This window comes from Heloderma suspectum, chromosome 11 (genome assembly GCF_057233095.1).
Source record: "Heloderma suspectum isolate Gila_16-S chromosome 11, 16-S_ref, whole genome shotgun sequence".
NCBI lineage: Eukaryota > Metazoa > Chordata > Lepidosauria > Squamata > Helodermatidae > Heloderma > Heloderma suspectum.
Genome location: NC_139468.1, coordinates 35,717,153 through 35,740,149, shown reverse-complemented (window position 1 = coordinate 35,740,149; position 22,997 = coordinate 35,717,153). Strand labels below are relative to the sequence as shown.

The 22,997-nt window shown below is 44.9% G+C and overlaps 1 long non-coding RNA gene across 1 annotated transcript in view; it reads right to left on the bottom strand.

The window, feature by feature from the left end:
• The window catches only part of LOC146337246 (uncharacterized), an 88,444-nt gene extending 71,266 nt beyond the window's left edge, over nt 1-17,178 (bottom strand). Inside the window, exons 1-2 of the long non-coding RNA XR_014785410.1 lie at nt 16,583-17,178; nt 411-585 (exon numbers count right to left, since the gene is read on the bottom strand). This is a non-coding gene — a long non-coding RNA (uncharacterized LOC146337246). The remainder of the gene's footprint in view (nt 1-410; nt 586-16,582) is intronic.
• Nucleotides 17,179-22,997: the final 5,819 nt, after the last annotated feature.

Here is a 22,997-nt window from a genome sequence, read left to right as displayed (position 1 = left end):
AAGCTCAAGTCACTTACCTGGCCAAGGATCCTATCTTCAAGGTGGTAAATCAGATGTGTGCTTCTCCTCCCCATACACATACCCTTACTACATGTAAACCTGAGCCCTTTTTCAGATGTTCAGTGAATCGGGGGTGGGGGGGAATAACCCCAACCTCTGTGTGTGCAGTCAGAAACCCTCCCTTTTGCAGAGTTTCTGATTGTGCAGAGAGAGCTATGCACAGACAGCTTGTGTGCATTAGTCCAAAGGATGAATACATGGAGGTCAGGAATGAGGACAACAGGTACAATCCCTCTCCCCTTCCATGCATTCATTATCAATGGAACTTCACTGGTCTCATAAGTTCTATGCATAGATCTATGCAGTCGTTCCCCTCTACATGCACGCATGCAAGCCTAAGCAATCATTACCTTATACATATAGAGTTGGAGCATGTTCTTCCTCCATGTGGAGAAGATCCTTAGCCGGGATGGATTGTGAGCAGTCGCTTGCTCGTTTTTTTTCTTTTTCTTTTGTTACTGCTTCTAGAAAATGTGTGGACTCCCGACCTTCAGCCTCTTCCTTCAGAACCATCTTCTGAAATTCCTGTGATAAATGTTAGAAGTGTGAGCTTAAGCACCTACCATATTTGTTCTGTATAAGTAGACCATCTTCATTGTCCCTGTCACCAAGACCTCATGTAGTATAGAGCCTAAGACTGCTATCCCAAACAGCTTGGTTGGATTTACTTCCAAGTAAATATGCTACACCATGAGATGGAGTGACGAACCAGGAGGTGCCTCGTCGAGGGCTTGCTTCTGGCATGAATTCACGGGGTTATCACTGCCACATTTACTGTACCTCAACCCATCATCCCCCATATAGGCAGAATTATACTGGCCAACCTTGCAGGATTGTTGTAAGGATTATGGAGAGCTTGCATAGGAAGTGCTTGGAAGTGCCATATTAACACTAAATATTATCATAATCACTATCATTTTTATCTTTCTCCTTTATATTGCCCTGCATCGCATTAATTTATATCACACCTTTCTCTAACAAAACTCAGGTCATCATACCGAATGTCCCCAGGCATTCATCCTGGTCTTTCATCCAGGCACTGACCGGATCCAGATTTGCTTAGTTTCAGCAAGGTGGTTGCTTTGTGTGTTGAATGCCGCATTCTATGATTGATTGATTGATTGATTGATTTATGAAATGATTTTATTGTATTTGTTTCCAAGCAGTACACTGCCCCGGGAATCTTGTTCCTGAAGGGTGGGCTCTTAAATTAACAAAATAGATAAGCCAAAAATACAACTAAGCCAAAAAAATCATGGCATGCCACCATCATAGCCCATGATGGGCATGCCTCCTTAGAAGCACATCCAAGATCACATTGCTTCTTGCTGCTCCTGAACTTTTAACCACCCCATCACACTCACGCTTGAGGTGCCTAAAGAATTTTACACATAAATGCATGTTGCACAAAAGAGGAACAGCCCATGTTACAATCTTTAGATTGATTTCTAAGCAGCTGGCTTGGTTGCCATAAGAACGTACTTGCACGTTGCAGTGATCTGAATGTGAACAATATATGGAGGCTGGAAGATTCGCCCACTGCATTTTGGAAATATTACACATTTGTGCAGCACTGGAGTGGAGTGGGACAACATGCTCTTTCTTTAAATAATAAAAAAAGTCCCTTCATCTTTATAATGAGCACGAGTAATAGGTCAGTATTATTCCCACTTTATAGGTGGAAAACTGAGATTCAAAAGCAGTGATTGGTCTAAAGAACCCAGCCTGAGCAGAGGCTGCAGCCTAGGTTTCCAATCCAGGACTCCTTCCCCCACACTCATTACTACATCCCTCCCACCACCACCCAGCTCTCAAAGAATGCCATCTCAAACTTTGTCTCCATCTTTCCCTCAAGCACCCTCAAACCTGTTCTCTGAATCTTGTTAAAAAGATCTGAATGACCTTATTGTAGGTGGCAAGTTTAAATGTGCCATATTAATAACTTCTTATCCGAGACAAATTAAGTCCTTATGTGTCAAAAGCACTCTGCTCTGGATTACCTACAAGAGAAGTATTTATTGAATAAATGTTAGATCCAATTTCATTTTAATGTGACTGACAGGAGGCTCCAGCCTTTGCAAATGAGATAAAAACACTCAAACCTGCGACTGTGTTGCAACTTTACACCTAACTTGTCTATTTCTATTATGGTCTCCTTAAAAGGTGGATATCGAAAGGGGTTTGGGTAGTGAGTAGGATTTTTTTTTTCTTATTCTTATTCTGAAGAGCAAGGGGAGAGATAGAAAGCACCAAAAAAAAAAAAGGCTGGCATTCAGCCTAAAGAGAAATCATTGAAACAAATTAATCCTATGCTGTTTAAATTGACATGGTAATCCATCATCAGCAAAGCAAACTCTGAAAGCAATCTAGAATAGGCAGTCTTCTTTCACTGCCCCTGAAGGCACAAAGGCAGATAGTAAAGAGGAGAAAGGGGAGGAAGAAATATCATAAAAGTTAGCAATGCCTTGGGAAGGGGAAAATACATTTTAAAAAAACAAAAGCAGCTGGTGTTTCTCCTGCCTCCAGCTATAGCTTACTCCCCTCCCAGATTAATAATAAGATCAACAACAACAACAACAACAACACACTGAAGTAGTTCTTTATAATCTTCTGTCATTGCCTTTCAACCCTTGGTGTGTGTGTGTTTCTGTTGAGTTGTCTTCCACTGTAAATAGCAGAAGTCCCCGTGCTTTTATCGTCCAGTGGGCAACCTTGGTTGTGAGAACATGGTCACACAAAAGCAACAGCAAAAACAATATCTTAGAGATGAAAAGCAAAAACTAACCCTGCTGCAGAAGATAGGAGGTGCAGGCCTACTAGTGTTTGAAGCAGATATTGTTGAAATGGTCTCCTGACACGACCAAGGGTTTTCAGAATACAGTGGTTCCTCTGAATCTGTACCAGGGTATCCTCACTGAGAACCATACAATCCCCTGAAAGACAGCTTATTCACTACTACCTAGTTTTCTCTGCAATATGCTGATGCAAAAGACTTGTCATTGTGTCCAAAATTGCACTCTTGGATCACTCAGGGTGACAGTGAGGCCCCAACCCCTTGATGTCCTATACAAATTAAGCATATGCCCTAGAAGAGCCTTCTGTGTCCTCATGCACCACACCATTCTGCATACAGTAGTCTGGGGACCAGAAGTGTACTTTTCAATACAAATGGACTCCCATGGAACTAGCTTGGCTCCAGTTGACACCACCAGGTGGAAAGGGTTTCCCAGTTAGGAATCCGCATACTTGGACTCACACAAATATGTATACTAACTTAGCACATGCATACAACATCACAAGCCTAAGTTACTTAGGACCAGGGTCTCTGGAGAACTGTTTGGCCTCACATGATCTTGCCTCAACTTTAAGAGTTTCTTCAGAGGCTCCCACCTTCTGCCATAAGGTGGGCAACAATGGAGAGCAGAGACAGTTTGATGGCGGTGCCAAAGAACTGGAATGCATTTCTCCTGTCCCTCTATGACAGCTTCTTCCTTGACGACTTCTAAAATGAACCTAAAAGTGTTGCTCTTTCTTTTCTGTTGCTTTTCACCTGATTTGATGCTGCTATTAGATTTGCTTTCTTTTGCTGACTACTTGATTTGTTGATGTGTTTAGGTTTTATTGTGACTTTATACATGTGTTGTTAGCCACTTTGTGAATCCCTATGATTTAATGGTGGGATATTTTTCTATTTAGAAGGAAAGAAAGAAAATCTGCAAACTCAAAATGAGCAACTTAAATTAAAGTGTAGAATCTCTCTACTCTTACAGCTTGTAAACATCTCTCTCTCTCTCTCTCTCTCTCTCTCTCTCTCTCACTCACTCTCTCTCCTTATTAGTGAAATTGTAGCCAAACATTTTTGATTAAAATTTGGTAAGTCCACCAGGGGCCAGATAAAATTGTCTCAGAGGACCAAATCCTGTATGCAGAGCCACCGTTGGCCATCCATTTCCTGGACATGTCCCACAACCTCTGTGTCAGAATTGCAGGAGTTTCTCAGCTGATGCCTTGATGTGGCAAAAGCGCCCTCAAGGTAAAGGTTGGAAAGAAGATCTGGGAGGATCTTTCTAATATGGCTTAAGAAACCTGAGTTAGCCAGACTTTTAATTCTAGCTGCCTGATTCTAGCAAGCAACAGAGTAGAAGGTATGTTGCTGAATATATACTGTCAATTTTAAGCATGGCAAAGGAAGCTTGTCAACAACCTAAAATACAAATGCTACTTGCGGGGGTGGGGTATGTACAGTGTTCAGGAAATGTTGGACACCTTACCTCCAATGGCTAAGAGGTCCATAATACAAATCATATTCAACCATAAGTCATATTTTAATTTAGCAGGGGTATGGAGTCTTCTTTTTATTTTATTTTTTTTAAAAAAAACATAATGTGTTGCAAAAATGCAAGAGCTCTCTTATCAAAATGTTTTTTGCTGCTCTGAACTTAAAACAATTTTTAAAAATCATTTAAAAATAATAATAAAAGTAAAACTATTTGACCTTTGACCTTTAGCCCCTGTGTCAAAAACAGCTATGCTCTCAGATTCTGCCACTGAGAGCTTATCAATTTCCTCTCCTATATGAAAACCTAAAACAGGGAAATACAGATTCTCAAGCGAACCAATATGAGAAATTGCTGGAGCTTTAAAGATTTAAATGTTGTGGCAAAACTACATGTGACCATCTGTAATGTACACTATGAGAAAAACTGTAGCTTTCTAGTTGTATAAAGGATGCCCCCCAAAAAGATAATTCTGTTTAAAAAGAAAATTGAAATAGCTTCATCTTCTTCAAAAAGAAAAAAAAAAGGAAGGAAGGAAGGAAGGAAGATGAGAGCCTTCACCTTTAAATCACAGAACTGTACAAAACATGGCCATAAAACTGCTCTAATTTGGTTGCCAGAATGAGGGGATACTTACATACAACCTTTAAATAAAAATAGTTGAAATGAAAAGATGGCAACATCAGCTTTCAAAACTCAAGATGCTAACATTTCCTTAGTAAGGGTGTTACAGTCTCCTGCATAAGCCTCACTGAGCTGTTGCAAATCTCTCACCCAATCCAGTAGTGTTTGTGGAGGAGAACTTCCCCATTGATGGTGCTGTAATGAAGAAATAGGTCTCTGGAAATATACACTGGAAAACAGAATCTAAAACAATGGGAAATGCTATGAAAAAGTCACTAGCAGGGAGACTAAGAAGTTTTACTGATGGGATTGTTTTATCAGGCTCTGTGTGCATGCATTAATTGGAATATTGGTTTAATCAGTTGATTAATTAACAAAAGTGGGGGCCCATTTTAATTAGTAGGGCTGTAGGTTAAGGACACACATGTTTATTTTTGAGCCTGTTTTGGTGCATTGCTGTAACAGGGTGGAAAAAAGAAAATATTACTAAATAGCAAGTTCTCTCAGACGTCCTTCTGTATCTCAGAATGGGGCCTCTTTTGATGTTTGTTATTGTTGCTGATAATATGCCAATGTATTTCATTGATAAACTGATTAATCAGAGAAATGGTGGTTGATTAATTGACTTAAAATTATTTAACTGCTTGACATGTGCATATATATATAGCTACACTGAGCTTATGGGCACAGAGGAAAGTTTATAAGGCTGCTGTTGTTATATATCACATGCTTATGAGGGGTGTTTAAAACTTCATTTCCTCAAAATGTGTTTCACTACAAGATTGTCAGAGAACCACAAATGCCATTTTTCATGGCATTTGAAGTGGATACCTCACAGTTTTAACTCTGTAGCTTTAACTCTTAGTATGTGATATCATCTCCATCCAATTTAGCCAAGTCAAACACACAAGATGATTAGAGGATAAGTTTGATTAATTTCTTTTTAAAGAAACAAAAACAAAGAAATTATGCTTTAATACCAAAGTTAATGCCATTGGAAAGAAGGGAAATAGAAGAGGAAAAACTATGTGGGACAAAAGATGGGTGAACAAGTGAGTTTTCCGACATCCCCTTCCAAACAAATATTTGATCATTGTTTGAGGATAGCTCATCTTATTTCATTTTAGGAGACGCTGTCTTAAATATGCTCTTAAAATGTTTGCAAAGGCATGCCAGACTTGTGCAGGGAAAGGAATGGGGATGAACTAATAATTACAGCATTTGTTAATGTGCTGTGGGTTCTGTGTTGGAGCGTTTTAAGCTATCAACTAAACTTGTACATGAGTTGGAGTGGATATTTCTTCTGTATGCTTCTACCCATAGAATAGTTCAGGTTTACTGTGTGATCCAAAAGCCATGTCTTTGTTTAGATAAAGCTTAACATAGGGCCTAGAAAATAATAAAATGGCACATTGAATTAACTTGAGCTCCTTGTTGTTTAATATCAGCTTGAAATATTGATATATACAGATGGACCTGAAGCAATTCTACTTTCAGAAGTATTCTATATAAAACACCAAACTTGTTTTCTACATTTGATTTTATGCTTTTGGCTAATATTAATCCTTAATTTTAGAGTTTGCTGATCAAAAATAAAATAAACATTTGAAAAACCAGCAGAAGCAACTCTAAATATGTCTTTATTTTCTGATAATTGAAAAGATGTGTGGGTTTTTTAAATGGTGTTTGCTGTAATTGGGTTCATTTTCATTTTCCAAGCTGGCATAACAGAGCAAAACAAAATTAAAAATCAGAACTGTTTTGTTGTCACCATTTCTTGAAATGTCTGTCAAAAATAGCAGAAAACGATCGAGACAATTTGACTATATCTATAAAATATATGGATCTCACTTTTCAACATATTTACTTGAAACTGTATGCAATTCTTTCTAGCTGGATCTCTCTCTCTCTCTCTCTCTCTCACTCACACACACACACACACTTAGATGGGAAGGAAAACCTTTAAAATGTACAGATGAAAGCTCTTCTAGAAGCTGGGGGGTGCATTTTTGCTTGCTTGGATAAAATATGCTGGCTTAAATCATATGTTCTACTCTTTTAATGAAATGGCAGTCAAGGAATTAATTCAGAAGATGAGAACAATTAAAATATTCTAAAAGTATGATTTGAAACAGGTATGTTTACAATTTCTTCACTTTGGGGGCGTATATATACCTATGCTGGGGGGGGGGGGTTGTTGAAAAGGTTCTAAAATCTAGGTTCTAAAAAAAGGTTCTAAAATCTAGCATCTAGATTGCTGGGGGGGGGGATTGTTGCTGAAAAGGTTCAGAGCAATCTAGCATCTAGACATGAGTGCTGCTCCTCTTACATGCAGGTACACTTTTCCCCTTCTCCCAGGGCTAAATCCATTCAGGATCCAGAGTTTCCTTGTGGAAAAGACATTGCCTGTCTTCCTGCATTAAGAAGTCAGCTTTGCTTCTTCCTATCTCTAGATCTTTGAGAATTCTTACTGGTCCACAAGTTCATAATACACAGAGGCTCTAAAGCATTCCATCCAAAATAGGTAATCTTATAAATAGGATTGTGGGATAGGTGCTTTGCAATATGCCACTATGTTCTTGTGCACATGCAGCTATACATTTAAATAGTTATATCTATGTGCACACACACGCATACACGTGTACTTGCATACATTTTATATACACACACAGTGTATGCATATATATATATATGTGTGTGTGTGTGTGTGTATATATACATGTGCATACATACATATACTTATGTGTACACTTCTACAGTGTCATAGTTACATGCATATATTATGTTTTTGGGTGTGATTGCTTGTGTCCACTTGTGTCCATGTACGCAGAAAGTTTTTGTCATCTTTGGCTACCAACTCATTCAATGGTGGTGGTCTGTTAATTGACATTTGCTTTTACCTGACTAATCACTGAAAGAATTTATGATAGTACAGTTCAACTTGTAGAAATACATCAGAGTGTCTCCAACAGGTAACATGTAGTTGGGGTACTTTAATATATATTTCCCCTCTTTCCTGGCTATTTATTTCTGGGTCACCCATCCCCACCCCACACCCCCATCTCCTAGAAAGACTTCCATGAGACAAGAGATGTACATAGTTTTACAGAATGTCACTAGCACACATTTCAAAAGCTGTGATTTGTATGAATGGCCTGTGTTTAACTGATTAAGGCTGCAATCCTTTTCACATGTTCATGGGAGTAAGCCCCATTGAACCCAGTGAGAACTACTCCTGAGTAAATATGCATAGGTTCAGGTTGATGAGCTGGTGTGTTTAACATTCTCCTTTAAATTCACACCCTGAGTGGTTGTGTGTGTTGTTGTTGTTGTTGTTTTCAACAATTAAAACTACATTTCTGGAAACAGGTGGACAAGCTGCAAATATTAGATCAACCACCTCCTACAAGCCTTTTCCCTTCCCTTCTTGCATTCACACTTTCCTCCTCCCAGCTTCCTTTAAATTAGTGTAGTTAACCTCGGTTCTTTGCCCGGGCTGGAAGAGTTAATGAAAGTCAGCTCTTCCCGACCTCCTGGGTCACACTCTTCCTATCGCCAATCTAAGGAATTAGGCAAAGAGGTTATAAGATTATAGGGGAAATGAACTGTATTCCCCACCCCTCCCTTTGCCTTACACCTAAACATATTGGTCTAATCATCCAATGGGGTTTTTGCAATAATTAAAAAAATAAGATCCTCAGCTATGGAGAAGTGTTATTTTAATCTAGATTCACCCCGGAGTTTGATGGAAATGAAACCGATACGGCATTGTAAACTCGCACAGGAGTGTCAATAATAAAATAAAACAAACTCAGGTAAATTCGTCTCCCGTCCACTCCTTGAGGGGGGAGCAGTTGTTTTAAGTCGTGGGGGATCCAATTTAGCTCAAGATCCTGCAACAGAAAGGCATTCCATCTCCGTCCCATTAGCCAGTTTGTTGATCAGTTTCTTCTTAACGTGGGGCGGGGGCAGAAGGCGGTAGCTCTTAAAAATGCCTCCTCACCCAATCTATCCCACTTTGGGGAAACTTGACTTGGAATCGGTTGACATTTTCTCTGCCGTTTCTTGCCTGTTTCAAGGAACAGTGTGTGAAGGGGACACCCTTCAATATACGAATGATTTGATCACTTCTAAAAAGGCGAAGCATATCTATATTTTAAAAATGCTTGACCCGGGTTGTTTTGCAAGATCTCGTCGTTTTCCCCTCTATTCGGAGAAGGAGAAGGAGATACGGTGTATATTTCAGTCTCTCTCTGTAGCCCCCTATTTTCTACCTCCCGCCAGGTGTATTTTTAAGACACGTGTTTTTTATTTTTGTTTTTTTTAAATACCCTTCTGTTCCTGGGGGGGGGGGGGTACGTTGGGATAGCCCGGCCTTCTTGTCAATTTCACAAGCTTCTGTTTGAAGGCAAAGAATCCCCTGGACACAGTTTCTTGGGGTGGGGGGGATGCTGAAGTGTTCGACCAAAAGTTCCTCCGAAGAGCAGAGTTTTTCTTCCCCCAAATCTATCTGATTCGCTCCATTTACGGGGGGGGGGGGGGTGCTTGAAGAGGACTCTGGAGTATAAACGGCTTTGCAAATTTCACCGTACCTTGAGATTAACTTCTGGTACCTGAGATATATATTTGGGGATGGGGATGGGGGGTTGGAGGAAATCCCTGATGGTGATGGACGCCCCTTAATGAAGTCCCATCAAATGGATCTCCAGGACTTGACAATCACACCCTATCCAGGCCCAATGCTGTTCTTCTACTCTTGAGTCTCTCTCACACAATCACTTCTCTTTCATCTTCCCCCTACCCCTTCCGATACCATTGTAAGGCGGAATAGAAATGATTAATAACTGGCTGGGCAGGAGGAATTAAATACACGAATTTGCCTCCTAGAGGGGAGATTGAAAAAAAAAAACCCTGTCTCTCTGCCTGCTTGGCTGTCTCACGTTCCTCCAACTGAGAGGAGTTCCTTTTATTATTGGGCTATCCGGATGTGAATGAGGCAGATTCTCCCAGCTTCTGTTCTGATCCGATTTTATTTTATTTTTCTCCACCAGAAAGGAACGCACCTCTCCTTGAACCTCTGGCTGCCGCTTCCACCCTATTATTATTACTGTTATTATTATCGTTATCATTTCTCCCCTCTCCCCTTAACTCGGGATTACCAAATGTAAGAAATTCATAGCTCTCCCTCCAACAACCCCCCCCCCCATACTTTCTTCTCCGAGTGCCCCTAATCACTGCGTATCGATTTCGCTAACTCTTTTCATCCCGCTGAAGACACATCTTAAAACACTCCTGCCTGGAATGTGCTCTTTGCTTTATACACACTAATAAAATGATTTAGCCCCCCCCCCCTTTTCCACCCTCCTTCGCTCTCCTCGCAGTAAAGAGAAGGGGGGGGGGGGAGAGAGAGAGGAAAAGAAAAGAAATCGTTCGAGTAACCTGGCTATTTGTGTGTGATCGGTAAATATTTAGCTTGGTGATACCTCCAGAGTCTCGTCTGGATCAATAGATCCAGCCCAGTCGCAAAGAGGAAGGGGGAAGCATTGTTGCGCGAGAGGTGAGGCGAGCCTTGGCTAGACAGACGACTCCTTTCTCCTTCCCTGCGTAGTAAGGGTGAGGTGGTGGGGAGGGTGCCCCTCGATCCGACACACGTTTCCTCAGAAATAAGGCTGCAATCCTATACCCACTGACCTGGGAATAAACCCCATTGAACGCAGTGGGATGTACCTCGGAGTAGACCACTATGGGATCGCGTTGTAAGTAACGCAGAGCGCGGCTGGACTCACTGCGCGATAATTTGCGCGGAGTATAAGAGGATCAGGATAAGAGCGCTGGACGTCTCTGTCCTCTTTGCCTCCCAGTCGAGTCTCCTTTACTTTCGACTGGGAAATTGTTTTCCTCCCCCCACCCCCACTTTTTCTTTCAACTTTCCACGTGAAAGCGCACAAGTTACTTCCCCGGCAGTGAGAAATCTCCCTGAAATCCCAGCGCGGACGGGGGGGGGGGGGGGTAATTCACGCAGAATAATTTCTCCGCTCTCCTCTCTCACACGCGCGCGCCCAGCGCGCAGACAGATGTTTTCCATATCTAATGCCTGCGTATGTCGACTCCCCCCACATGGCCAAGAGGACTTCAAGGGCTGCTTCTTGGAAGAAGGTCCATCCACGGGGCCAGTAAGACCCCGCTTCAGCCCGATCCTCCAAGGCAGGTTTTCTCGGAAGTAAATTTCCCCTGATTTCAAGGGGACGCGTCCCCAGACGTAGTGGGTGCAATTGCATACGTCTGCATGCAGCCTGAAGGAAGTTCTTTCCAGTTAGGAAAATAACGGAAAGCAGAGGAGAAGGTAGGCAGGCAGGTAGGCTGCGGTCCCTGGACTTCGGATCCTTCTCCTTTCCTCCCTGCAGTGAAGCATTTTCCACGTGAGAGCAGCGTGCACACGTTAGCAAGGATTTGAAGGGGGACAATATGAGCTCTTGCTATATAAATAAAGATGTACCTATCCATGTACGAAACTGAGTGCATGGTCTGTGCAGCATCAAGGTATATTAGGACGCAGGCTGGAGTCTGGACTTTTTTGGGTCACCCATCAGTCACGCTTCTCGCTCGCTCTTTCACACACATACGAGTTTGACCACCGATTCACGATCTCTTCTTCCCCCAACTCTCCCATAGGGACACCGACCCGAGTAACCTCCCCCGCATCCTTTGCTTTGTAACTGTCACACACGCACACACGCACTTTTTAGTTAAACACAGAAAGGCTCCTGTGTCCACGACAAGAATGAATCGGGCCCACAAATAACCTCGACAAAGTCTTTAGGCCGTCGGGTCCACAAAACATGGCAGCCACGTGTTTGGTCAGAGAGGCATTTGTGGAGACAGGGTAAGGGCGCAGGTTGATTCTGTTGGACAGCCCCTTTCGGCCGCCGCCACTTTCAAGTATACCGACAGAGGTGGGCGTTTCGTGCATGTTGTGCTGGCAATCGGTCGTTGGCGAACCCCCCCCCCCCCCCGAAAGCGTCGTGTGGACCGAGCCAAATGCGAATCTTGCGTGTTCGTCTATACCTCTAGAAACAGTTGTGAACTAGCCAAAGTTTGGGCACTTTCACGTTCTATTTGGGTGGGGGGAAGGGGACGATTTTTCTTATGGAGAGACCTACAGCCCCACTCCAGGACAAGATTATTCAAAAGGAGGGTGTCCTATGGGGCTGATGCCCAAACAGGTGTACATTAAGGTTGCAACCTTAAAATGCTTTGATTTGGGCCGGACTGTGGCCACAGAGGGCCTTTACACGGGGATTATCCTTGCGTTGGTAGGTTAACAACATATAGTCATCTGTGTCTCTCCTGCAGGGATAGGCACGGAGTCCCTCAACTGACAGATGTGTGACTGGAATACCATAAGGACATGGGCGCCTAAAACAAACATAAATAAACGTATAGGTGCCTACAGTTCTTGGATCCATCCCATAATTCTAATGGGGAAGTGTCTTTCCACGCAGTTAGCCTCCCCCCCCCCCAAGGTCGTGTGAAGGCATAACTACCTGTGCTTTGGGGTGGAAAAATGGACAAACCACCGTCGTCTTCATATTTCTCTTTAGGGAGGCCGTTTGACTGCGAAACTGACGCGTTTCTTTTCCGCGGAGGGGCCTGCAGTCCCAGTCCTATGCATGATTACTCGGAAGTAGCTTCCTAAGTGTTCGGGGGGGGGAGTTCCGAGGCAAGCGAGCCTAGGGCACATTTCTGTAGAATGTGGGTGTCTTGAGCGAGTGTTACATATCTCTGCTCATTTTTTTTTTTTTTTTAATCCCCTTTTCCATCCAGGTAAAATAGGATTTTTGTTCTTGTTGCTGGGGGGTGCTAGGAAGAAATAAGCCGCTTTCCTCTGCCGAGGTCTGGATGTTTAGGGGACACCTTTTCTCCCAGCCTTTTTGCTAAGAAGGGAATGGGGGGGGGGGGAGCCGGGAGAGGAAACGCTGATGCGCAGAATATATCTTTATACCAGCGATTACTAAAGGGTATTGACGGGCCATATCAAACAATTTAATTAGAGGGCTTTTCTGCCCTGAGAAAGAAGAAAGAAGGGTGTGGAAGGGGTGTGTGCGTGTGAGTGGAATCTGCCCAGCATTTATTGTATTTAGCAGGAATACAGGCAGAAAATGTAGCACAAGTTTTTGTCTGAAAGAGCACCTATATGCCCATTGAAAGGCGCTGATCCGAAAAGACAGAGGGGACAAGGGAAAAAAAATCGATTGCCGGAGACCTTCTCCGTCCCTTTCACACCATTCAACCCCCCCCCCCCCCCACTATTCCTTCTAAGACAAAACCCTTGCAGCTCCTTGGAAAGACTTTGTGGGGCAGGGTGCGGGGGGGGGGGAGGGAGAGGGGGAAGAATTTAAATCCAGTACTTTGGATCCTCGTTCGTATTACTCCTGTGTTTACTGGGGTTAGAAGCGTGTGTGTGTGTGTGTGTGTGTGTGTGTAAAATCAGACTATTGTTTCGTTCTGCTTTTTGTGCCAGAAGAATTTCCCTGCAAGTCGCAGTGGGCTAAGGGAGGCGGGCAAGCGTAGGTTAACCCTTCTCCTTGGCAAGCTTTTAGGGTTAAAATAGCCTTCACCTCTGACCTCTCCATAGCAAAGCCTCAGCAACCCTCATAACTTCAGTCAAAGTTTGGAAAGGCTGAACTGCAAGTAGGGTGGGGAAGGGGTTCTGAGGCTTGAGACTGAAACCATTTGTAGCTGGTGGGATTCCCTCCCCCTTTCCCCCTATGTATCTTCTCCATTGGCTTTCTTTCTGCCGGGTCTGTCTGTTGGGTTGGGATGGGTTTGGTGTCCTTTTTAAAAGAATTGGTCATTATAGCAGCAGCAAATACAGAATACATACAATTCTATTACCCCCTCTTGCCCTACAAAAAGCCAGACCTTGCAGGGAAATGTATAGGTGGAGAAAAGGGTAGGAGGAATAACATTTACAATAATCTTAGGGGTGTCTCATCTGTGACTCTTTATCTTCCATTTGGAAAGGAAAGGGGATACCGGATTGAAAGACTGAAGCAGGTTCAGATGGAACCTTCCCTCCTCTCCTCCAGCACCACCAACATATTCAAAATCCGTCTGAATGGGATCTGCCTCTCAGTCTTCTAAGACATTCCCAAGAAAGGGGTTTTTACAGGCCCATAATCTTAGGGCATTAATGACCAGCGAAACAGAGTCACCCTTTTTTCGGATCAATACCCTCCCTGATTCAGCCCACGACTCTAACAAGCAACCCTCCTCGTAGGCAGATGTAATTAAACTTGCTTCTCTACTTTTTCATCATTGTTCGAGGTGGGCCAGACCCATTTGTACATTTCATTAGCCCTGTAAACATGCGATTAATGGGCAAGAAGGTGGCGGAGTTAATTCTTTCTTTTAAAGACTAGGAGTAGGAAACCTAAGAAATTAATTTATAAAAAACCAAAATAAAGGTATGATCCTTTAGTCACCTGTGAAATAGTTTCCTAGTAACTATGAATTTCCCCAAGCATTTTGGATGATACTCCCCATGTCCCCTCCCATTATTACATTCAAAATTAATCTTTTTAATAAATCTTTAAAAATGAAGCCCAGAAATGCAGACAAAATGTGCTGCGAATTGCAAATCTTTTAAAAAGAAAGAAAAGAAAGAAAAATTATATTGATTTATTCCCATTATCTCCCGACACACACCCTTCTGAGTTTGTGCAGAGTTGGGAAGCATTCCGTGGACAACCTGAGAAGCAGGTTTCCGAGGAGACCTCCAAATGCCCCCCCCCCCCCATGATAATAGAGGATAAATTTGTGTTGCTACTTTGGTTTGATTTAAATTAGCAATAACGATGAAGAGGGCCCAAAGGACCGCAAATATCTGCGGTCACTTTGAAAGATCGAAGTGGGAGGGGGTCCTATGATGGAGGGAGAAGGAAAAAAGAGACCCCCCCCTTCTCTTTCTCCCTCCATCATAGAAAGAAAGACAGAAAAGTCTTGTAATTTTAAGACTTCGAACTTCTTTTTCAGCGTGTTTGCCTTTTTGCCCAAGCTAATTTTATTTCGCCTACACACACACACACACACACACGCACACAGACACACCATATATACCGCTCCGATTTGCGATAGGGTCTTTTTTCCCATCCCTCCACTGTACGCATTAATTTGGAAGTGGCATTCTTTCTCTCTCCCCTTTTCCAATCGGGGGAGGGGTATGTGTGTGTTTCCAAAGTCTCGTCTTTCCAGCCCCAAACAAGGTGTAACGAGGCGTTCTCCCTTCTAAGGAATGAGACGAGAAGCATCTCCTACCTTAACATTTGGGTGGGGGCTCTTTCCTCCCCCCCCCCTTTCTTAAAGGCGAGGCTTGCATTCCTCCACTGCTGTGGAGCAAAGTCCCCCCTCGGACCCTCTCTGTTTAAACTTAGAGTGTGCATATATAGATCTTTTTAATATATTATTATTATTATTATTATTACACACACCCCTCAAGGATTCACGCTACTATAATACACAGGGGGCAAAACACAGTTCTTTATAGACTGAGACAGATCTTATCCTTTCGTCTTTCTGTTTTCTCTCCCTTCACCCCCCCCCATAGTAGCCTCCCCTCGATCTCGCTCTTTTTTTCCCCTTTTTTTTCTTTTTAGAAAAATCAGTTTGCACAATCGCTTAAACACCAAGAAGATACGTTTTCGTTGCCTAAAGGGGGGGTTTCTTTGGCCAAAAAACAAAACAAAACAAATCATAAAAATTAAAAGCTACTTTGCTATCAGCTGCCCAACTAAAGAAGAAGATGCAAGCGATTTGGGATCTTGAACAAGGCAAATATGCTTTGGGTATGTGTAAATTCTCGTTTTTTATCTCTCTCTCTCTCTCTCTCCTCCCTCTCTCCTTTCCTTGCGATGTGGTTTGTGATCGTGCGGGTCTCTCTCTCTCTCTCTCTCCCTCTCCTTCTTTCAAGCATTCTTTATTTTGGTTTGGTTTCAAAGTCTGAAATCCTAAGCGCACTGAATGGAAAGTAAGAGCCCTCACTGAAAACCAGGGAACTTTACTTCCGAAGTAAATGCGTTTGAGGATCAGGGATGGAAACTCTGCTTTTGAAGGTGGGGGGGGGGGCGAGATGGGGGGGGAGTCGATGCGTGGACTTTACATCAATTCGTTACTGAGAGAAAGGTGTATGTATGCGGTGTGTGTGTGGTGGGGTCGGGGGGGGGGATTTTTTTTTCTTCTATAAAACCCACTACAGCTGTCCGAACGGCACCCTGTTCCAAATTCGGTTCAAGATCTATGCTAATATCTCCGAATCAGAACCAGGCTAACATCTCAAGGTCGTATAAGCAAAGATTTGATGAGGGGGTAGTGTGGTGTGATGTGTGCGTGCGCGTGTGTGTGGGGGACTTCTCTAAAGCAGGGGGTAAGAATGAAACTCCCGGAATTTGTAGCCACGTGCGTGTTTGGTTGTTGTTGGGGTTTTTTCTTCTTTTGCAGAAACAACCTGAGTTGTAGTTGTAGCCTCCCCCCCCCCCCCCGCCCCAGCCGCCGCCGCCGCCGCCGCCGCCACTTATCCCTTCCCCCTTAGAATTTCTGATTGATGGTAAAATAGGGGTACTCACCGTTGCCAGGGGGGAAATCAGCTGCCAATCCAGGTTCCGGCGGCAAAGTTTTGTTTGTCCCTTTTAATTGCTCGGGGGGGGGGGGCGGAATTAATAATCATCACGCGGGTGTCACTTTTTAAAAAGTGGGCTGGAAAGCCCTAGTCTACAGCGAGGAATGTGTATACACTCTCTCTCTCTCTCTCTCTCTCACACACACACACACACACACACACACATTTCTGCCTCGGAGAGGAGGGGGGAATCCCCTAACCCATCCCGGCTCACCCTTCCCTTTCAAAAACAGAAAAAAGAAAAAAAAAGAAGACCCCTTTCCGGAACCCATCACGGTGCTTTTGCAAATCCGGCGCAAACGAGGAGCAGGCGCGTTAATTGGCAATCCGTAAGAATTAATCAGATTAAAAATGTACAGAAGTTTGATGGTTGCTTTCCCCCACCACCACCACCACCACCACCCCCTTCCCCTTGTCTCGCCTTGCCTACGTATGCCCCCAAGTTCCTTTCCCTTTAAGAGCAGCGTTTCTTTGAAAGTTGAATTTTTGAGGCCGATGAAAGTCTTACGCTAGGGGGCAGACGTATACTGTACTTCTGGAGTCTTCACCCCCCCCCCCGACACACACACTCTTCTATCCCTCTCTTTCTCTCTTTCTTTCTCTCTCTCTCTCTCTCTCTCCCCCCATCTCTCGCTCTCTCCTAGCATATGTTCTAATTTAGCACTGTAAATTTTTCAGAGGCCTCGACTCTGACAGCCCCTGGTGATTTTCAAAGTACCACAAGCCAGTGGTTAAAAATTACATTGACTTGAAAGTTCAGAGTCACACAATGAGGGGCACTTTCTCCCATTCATAGCTCTTCGGATGGAGCTTGGGGGGGGGGGGGAGAGACAGAGAGAGAGAGAGAGACAGAGAGACAGAGAGAAAGACAGAGAACAACAACACAGAGAGAATTCATTGAGTCTTCCCCGACTTAACCCAGCGGCTTCCACCCACTGATTTCACTTCAGCGGGTCCAAACTTGGGGTCAAAGAATCCAGGAAAAACTGAGGATTTTTACCAAAATCCTCCCCACCCCCTTTTCCAGGAAAAAAAAAGGGGGGGAGTGGGAGGGGGCAATGTTCTGTTCCTATCTCCTTTGCTCTATTTTTCCCCCTTAAAATATGTCTGCCCCTTTTCATTTCAGCCTATTTTCAGAGCCCCCAAGTCGCAATGAATATACACTTGCCTTCAAAATGGGAAGGTGGATAGGAATTACTACTATCATCACCATCAGAAGTTTCACAATGGACCACTACAAGATCTGGAATTTTATCTCAGCTCCTTTAAAATGACAGTTATTGATGAATCTGTTTGAGAATCGTCCTCTCTAAGCGATCCTATGTAACTGCAGTGTGTGTGTGTGTGTGTACATATACATACATTCTTCTTCTAAAACTAACACTTAACCAGCCAATTCAGTCAGACATTCTCCAGTTCCTAATGCTAAAACGTCCTTGCTTACATCCTTTGTATAAGCAAATATACATTATCTGAGCATTTGGTGTATGGCTTGAGTAATTTGCATCTATTTCTGCTTTCATTGGTACATTTTATTTTTATTTATTTATTGCTTTCTCCTTTTATAATGGTACTGGAAAACTATTGACGTTCAAGCGTTATTATTTCTCCTTGCTCCTCATCTTTTTTGGTGGGTAGTGTTTGTATTCAACAGAAAGATATAAGAGAGGTTGCTTGTTCTGACGATATGTTCCGGATGAGTTTTCTTTAGATAATATGGGAAGGAGAAAAGACAATTTTCCTATACAGGCTGCGATCACGCTTAATGAACTCTGTTCCTATATATATCTTGAAAACACATCCTCATCTGAATTTTCTTTTTCTTTTTTGGAAAGGGTGAGTTATTTGGGAGATTATGTCAAGGCGCTAGTTCTCTGCAGACCTAAGGGCCGATTATTTTCTTCTCTTCTCGATCATAGAGGGCATCTTCGACTGTTTACATTCCTGATCAATAGAACATTCCACCGCTCGCTTTGAAATTGACCATATGAAACGGACAATATTGTTAGGTTTCTCTGCAGGGCCAATAACAACCACGGTTCATGTTACAACTTTCCTTCCTTCGTTGGTACACCTGCGAGCTTAACAACAGACGTTTATTTCTGCAGCCGAAAAGGAGAGCGGGTGTGTGTGTGTGTGTGTGTATGTATGTGGCAATATGATAGCGTTGGGCTGATGGAAAGAGTCTCAGCGAGTAATAATCCAGATAGGTGGCTATGTGTCTAGGATCTGCATTCTCTCTTGTAATGTATATTTCCATATATATTACCCTGAAAGTTATTCTCTTTCATATATTATGTTTGCAAGTCTATTTTGTGTATGCGCGCGCGATACACACACACACACACACACACACCCTTTCTAGTCTATTTCTAACCTGCGATGCATTATTTTGTTTGTCTTTCTCAGTAACTGTATTTCGTGAGAACAGTTCTCTGTAGAGGTCGGTTAGCGTGTGCCCCAGATAACAGTGAGTGGTTTGGACATGCTTCCCTCCAAAGATAGGCGATGACTTGAATTTTTAACCTCATCTATGACTATAAAAATTAAATCAAGTTGCAGGGGTCGAGATGTACTTCATAATGCTTGGGTGGTGTCCCCCCCCCCTTAAGCCCCCACTTCCTGTTAACATAAAGGAAATATGCGTTCTTAAAGGGGGAGAGGAAGGAACTCTCCCAGTCCCAATATACCAAAAGGCTGCAAATGTGTTTTCTGTGTTTGATTAAATCCATCCCTTTCTCTCCACCGCTATCTTCGCCTTGCTTCTCAAAAGCATCTGGGTCAGATGTGTTCCCATTTGGGAGCATAAACAGGCAGCCAGACGTGGTGTGTGTGTGTATTTGTATGCTAATTCTTTCCCATTTCTGTTTGGATCTTGGAGCAAAAGTAATGGGTTCTTGGAATGCCAGAGACTTCAGGAAACAATGAAGTCTATGGTTAACTATTCTGAGGTCGGATACCATATCCTCTGATGTGTTTATTCCTAATACATTGATAGATGTCTATCTAATGCATGTGTCAAGCAGGCACTGCCTTCAGATGGTTCCTGCAGAGGATGAGCAAATCGGCAAATCTGCACCTTTGCCGAAGGATCAGCCTTCACTTGAGTAAGGGCGAGGCTTCCTAATCTAGAAATAGAACTTATTTTCATGTTAGAAATCCAGTCTTAACTGTCTCGCTCACACACATGCATGTCAAAAAGTGAGTGCAAGTTAGACCTCATGGCCATATCATTGCCAGATCGGCGTGACAAGGTTGTTTTAAGAGGCAGCGTTTATTTTTAAGAGTTGTTTTTTTTTTTTTTAAGCTGTGATCTGAGCTGCTTCTTGTTGGTCAATTAAAAAGTTCAGTCTGTAGAACTTTAATCCGAAATGGGCACCATTTGGGCACCATTTAAATGGGCACCATTTAAACTTTATACCTGTAGAACTTTAATCCGAAATGGCCACCTTTTGTGTCTATCACTGTCAGCACAGCAGCCATCCTAGCAGTATAATACCGAGCCTGGTCACCTCTTTAAGGTCAGGCACCTTCAGACCACCCTCTCCCCTCCTCACGCCACAGTTTCTCAGATGAGATGACCCCTTCCCAGAATAACAAAATTACCCTTGCCCCACTCCAGCCTCGACAACAGCGTTAGGAAGAGGACAGGGCTCCTCTCGCAAATGCCCAGCCTTTCAAAAGGTGATGGACGGAAACACTAGTCCCCAGCAAAGAGTTCAGAAACTCCGTTATCTCACAAAGAGCTGTCCAGCATCCTTTTCAAAACGTGGGGGTGGGGGTTTCCGACACAACCCTCCTCCCTCCCTCCCTGTGTGTGTGTGCGTGTGTGCGTACACTCGCACACTCGCACACTCACACGTCCACCTAGAAACCCAAGTGCAAAAGTAAGACTTGAAAAAGGAGAAGGAGGAGGAGGAGGAGGAGAAACCCAGACATAACTAGAATAATAAGAATACATTTAAAAAGAAAAAAGAAAAAAAATCCCCCCTCCCCATCTTACTGTGGTTGCTCTGAGTTTCAAAGCTGGGTTACAGAAATAGAGGGACGGAGGGAGGAAGATAAAGAGAGAAGAGGGAAGAAAGAAGAGGGGGAGCGAGAGAGAGAGAAAGCGAGAGCGAGAGCGAGAGCCGGGGTGGGCGGGTGGGTTGGAGAGCTCGATAGAGCGGGGTGGGAAGGAACGGGACTCGCTTTAGGACCACGCGGGCGGCCCCGGCTCCAGCCGTCCCAGCCGCGCACAGGGCTGAGCTGCCCAATGAGGGGAGAGGGGAGGTCCGGGAGCTTTTGACCAGTCAAAGGCAGCCTCTTGCCTTATAAGGCGAGCGGTCGCCATGGCAACGTGTGCTAAGTTGCCGCCGTCGTGTCAAAGTTCACTATATAGAGAGCTGGGTGAGCTGGTCGCGGGGAAAGCGCTCGGCGCTCTCCGCAGCCCGCGCCCATCAATCGCGTCCACTCCTCTGCCCCCCCGCGCTTTCCCCTCCTCCTCCTCCTCCTCCTCCTCCTCCTCCGCCGCCGCCGCCGCGCATTTGATCACTGGGATTCTCTGGTCTGTCTCCCCCCCGCCTTTTCTTTTCTTACCCCTTCTCTCTCTCTCTCTCTCTCTCTCTCTCTCTCGTTCTCTTTCTCTCTCTTCTTTTTGTTCCCCTCCCCCTTTACCTCCTTTTTATGTGCATGTGCAAAATTTATCTCCCCCCCACCCATTTCTCTTCTCCTGCAAGCTCCCCTCCTCTCTCTCTTCCCCCCTTCCAATTTCTACTTTCGCATGCATGCAAAATTTATCTCCCCCCCACCCATATCTCTTATCCTGCAACCTCCCCCCCTCTCCCTCTCCCTTGCTCTCTCTCTCTCTCTCTCTCTCCCTCCCCCCCCCCTCCAATTTCTACTTTCGCATGCATGCAAAATTCCGGTTTGTTTGTTGCTTCTGATATTTATTAATTTATTTTTTTTTGCTCCCCCGACACCCACTCCAGCCCCCTCCTCCTTCTCCCCCCTCCTCCTTCTCTCCCCTCCTCCGTTCCTTTTATCATTCTCCCTGGCTAGGGGTGGGGGCTCCTAAGCTTGGGGAGAGTTCACTCTGGTGGGGGCTCCTAAGCTTGGGGAGAGTTCACTCTGGTCCCCCCCATCTCTCTCTCTCTCTCTCTCTCTCTCTCTCTCTGGTCCCCCCCATCTCTCTCTCTCTCTCTCTCTCTCTCTCTCTCTGGTCCCCCCATCTCTCTCTCTCTGGTCCCCCCATCTCTCTCTCTCTCTCTCGTTCGCTCTCTCGCCCGCTCGCTCTCTGCCTCCCTCCCCCCACCCATCTATCCCCCACCCACCTCCTCCAGCGCCGCCACCTCCCTCCCCAACCGCCCCCCCTTCTCCTCCCCTTATCGCCCCATGTGCTGCGCGAGAAAGCAGCTTCGCTAAAGAGACCCACTTGCGAAAGAAACAGCAGCACCATAAGGCGCGGGCGAGCGGCGGCGGCGGCAGCAGCAGCAGCAGCGAGAGGAGGAGGAGGAGAAGGAGAGAGACCAAGTAGCCGCAGCAGCGAAAGAAAAGGAGGAGGGGGAGAGAGAGAGAGAGAGAGAGAGAAGGAAGGAAGGAAGGAAGGAAGGAAGGAAAAAAGAAAGAGAAAGCAAGCAAGCTGGGAGGCGACAAAACCAGAAGAAGAGACCTGCGCACGGACAGAGAAAGGATCGACGCGGAGGAAAAGCACCGGCGAGGCTTTTGATCCGGCGTGTGTGCCCGCGTGTGCGGTGGTGTGTGCGTGCGTGTGTGTGTGTGCCCGCGTGCGTGCGTGTGTGTGTGTGCGCGCGCGCGCGTGGTTTTTGTTTGGTCCCCCTTTTTTTCCCCCCTCCCCCCTCCCCTCCCCTCCCTGGTTGATGTTTCTACAGCTTCGCCAGAGTCCAAGCGGGACATCCGATCCGAACTCCGGCGGCGGCGGCGGCGGCGGCGGCGGCGGCCCTAGCAAAGACGGGTCTCCGGAGCGCCTGGCGGAGCGTGGGATCTTCCGGGCTCGCCCGCTGCTGCCGCGCGTCCGAGCTGCCGCCAGCGCTCCCCGCTCGCTCCTTCGATGGCTTTCCTGAATGGCTGACTGCGGGCTTTTCTCGATCTGGCCCCCAGACAGCAGCCGCTCTTCCTGCAACTCCGGCCGGCTCCAAGAGAGAGAGGGAGGGGGAGACCTTTGAAGAGACGCGCGCCTCTCTCTCTCTCTCTCTCTCTCTCTCTCTCCCCCCCAGCCACCCCCTTTTGTATTTTTACTTTTCTTCCTCTTTCGCTACCAGACAATCGCCTCGAACCTGCCTCCTCCTCAGCTCCCTCCCTCGCCCCCTCTTCTTCCTTTCTTTCACTCTCTTTTTCTTTTCCCTCTTTTCCCCCCTTTTTCA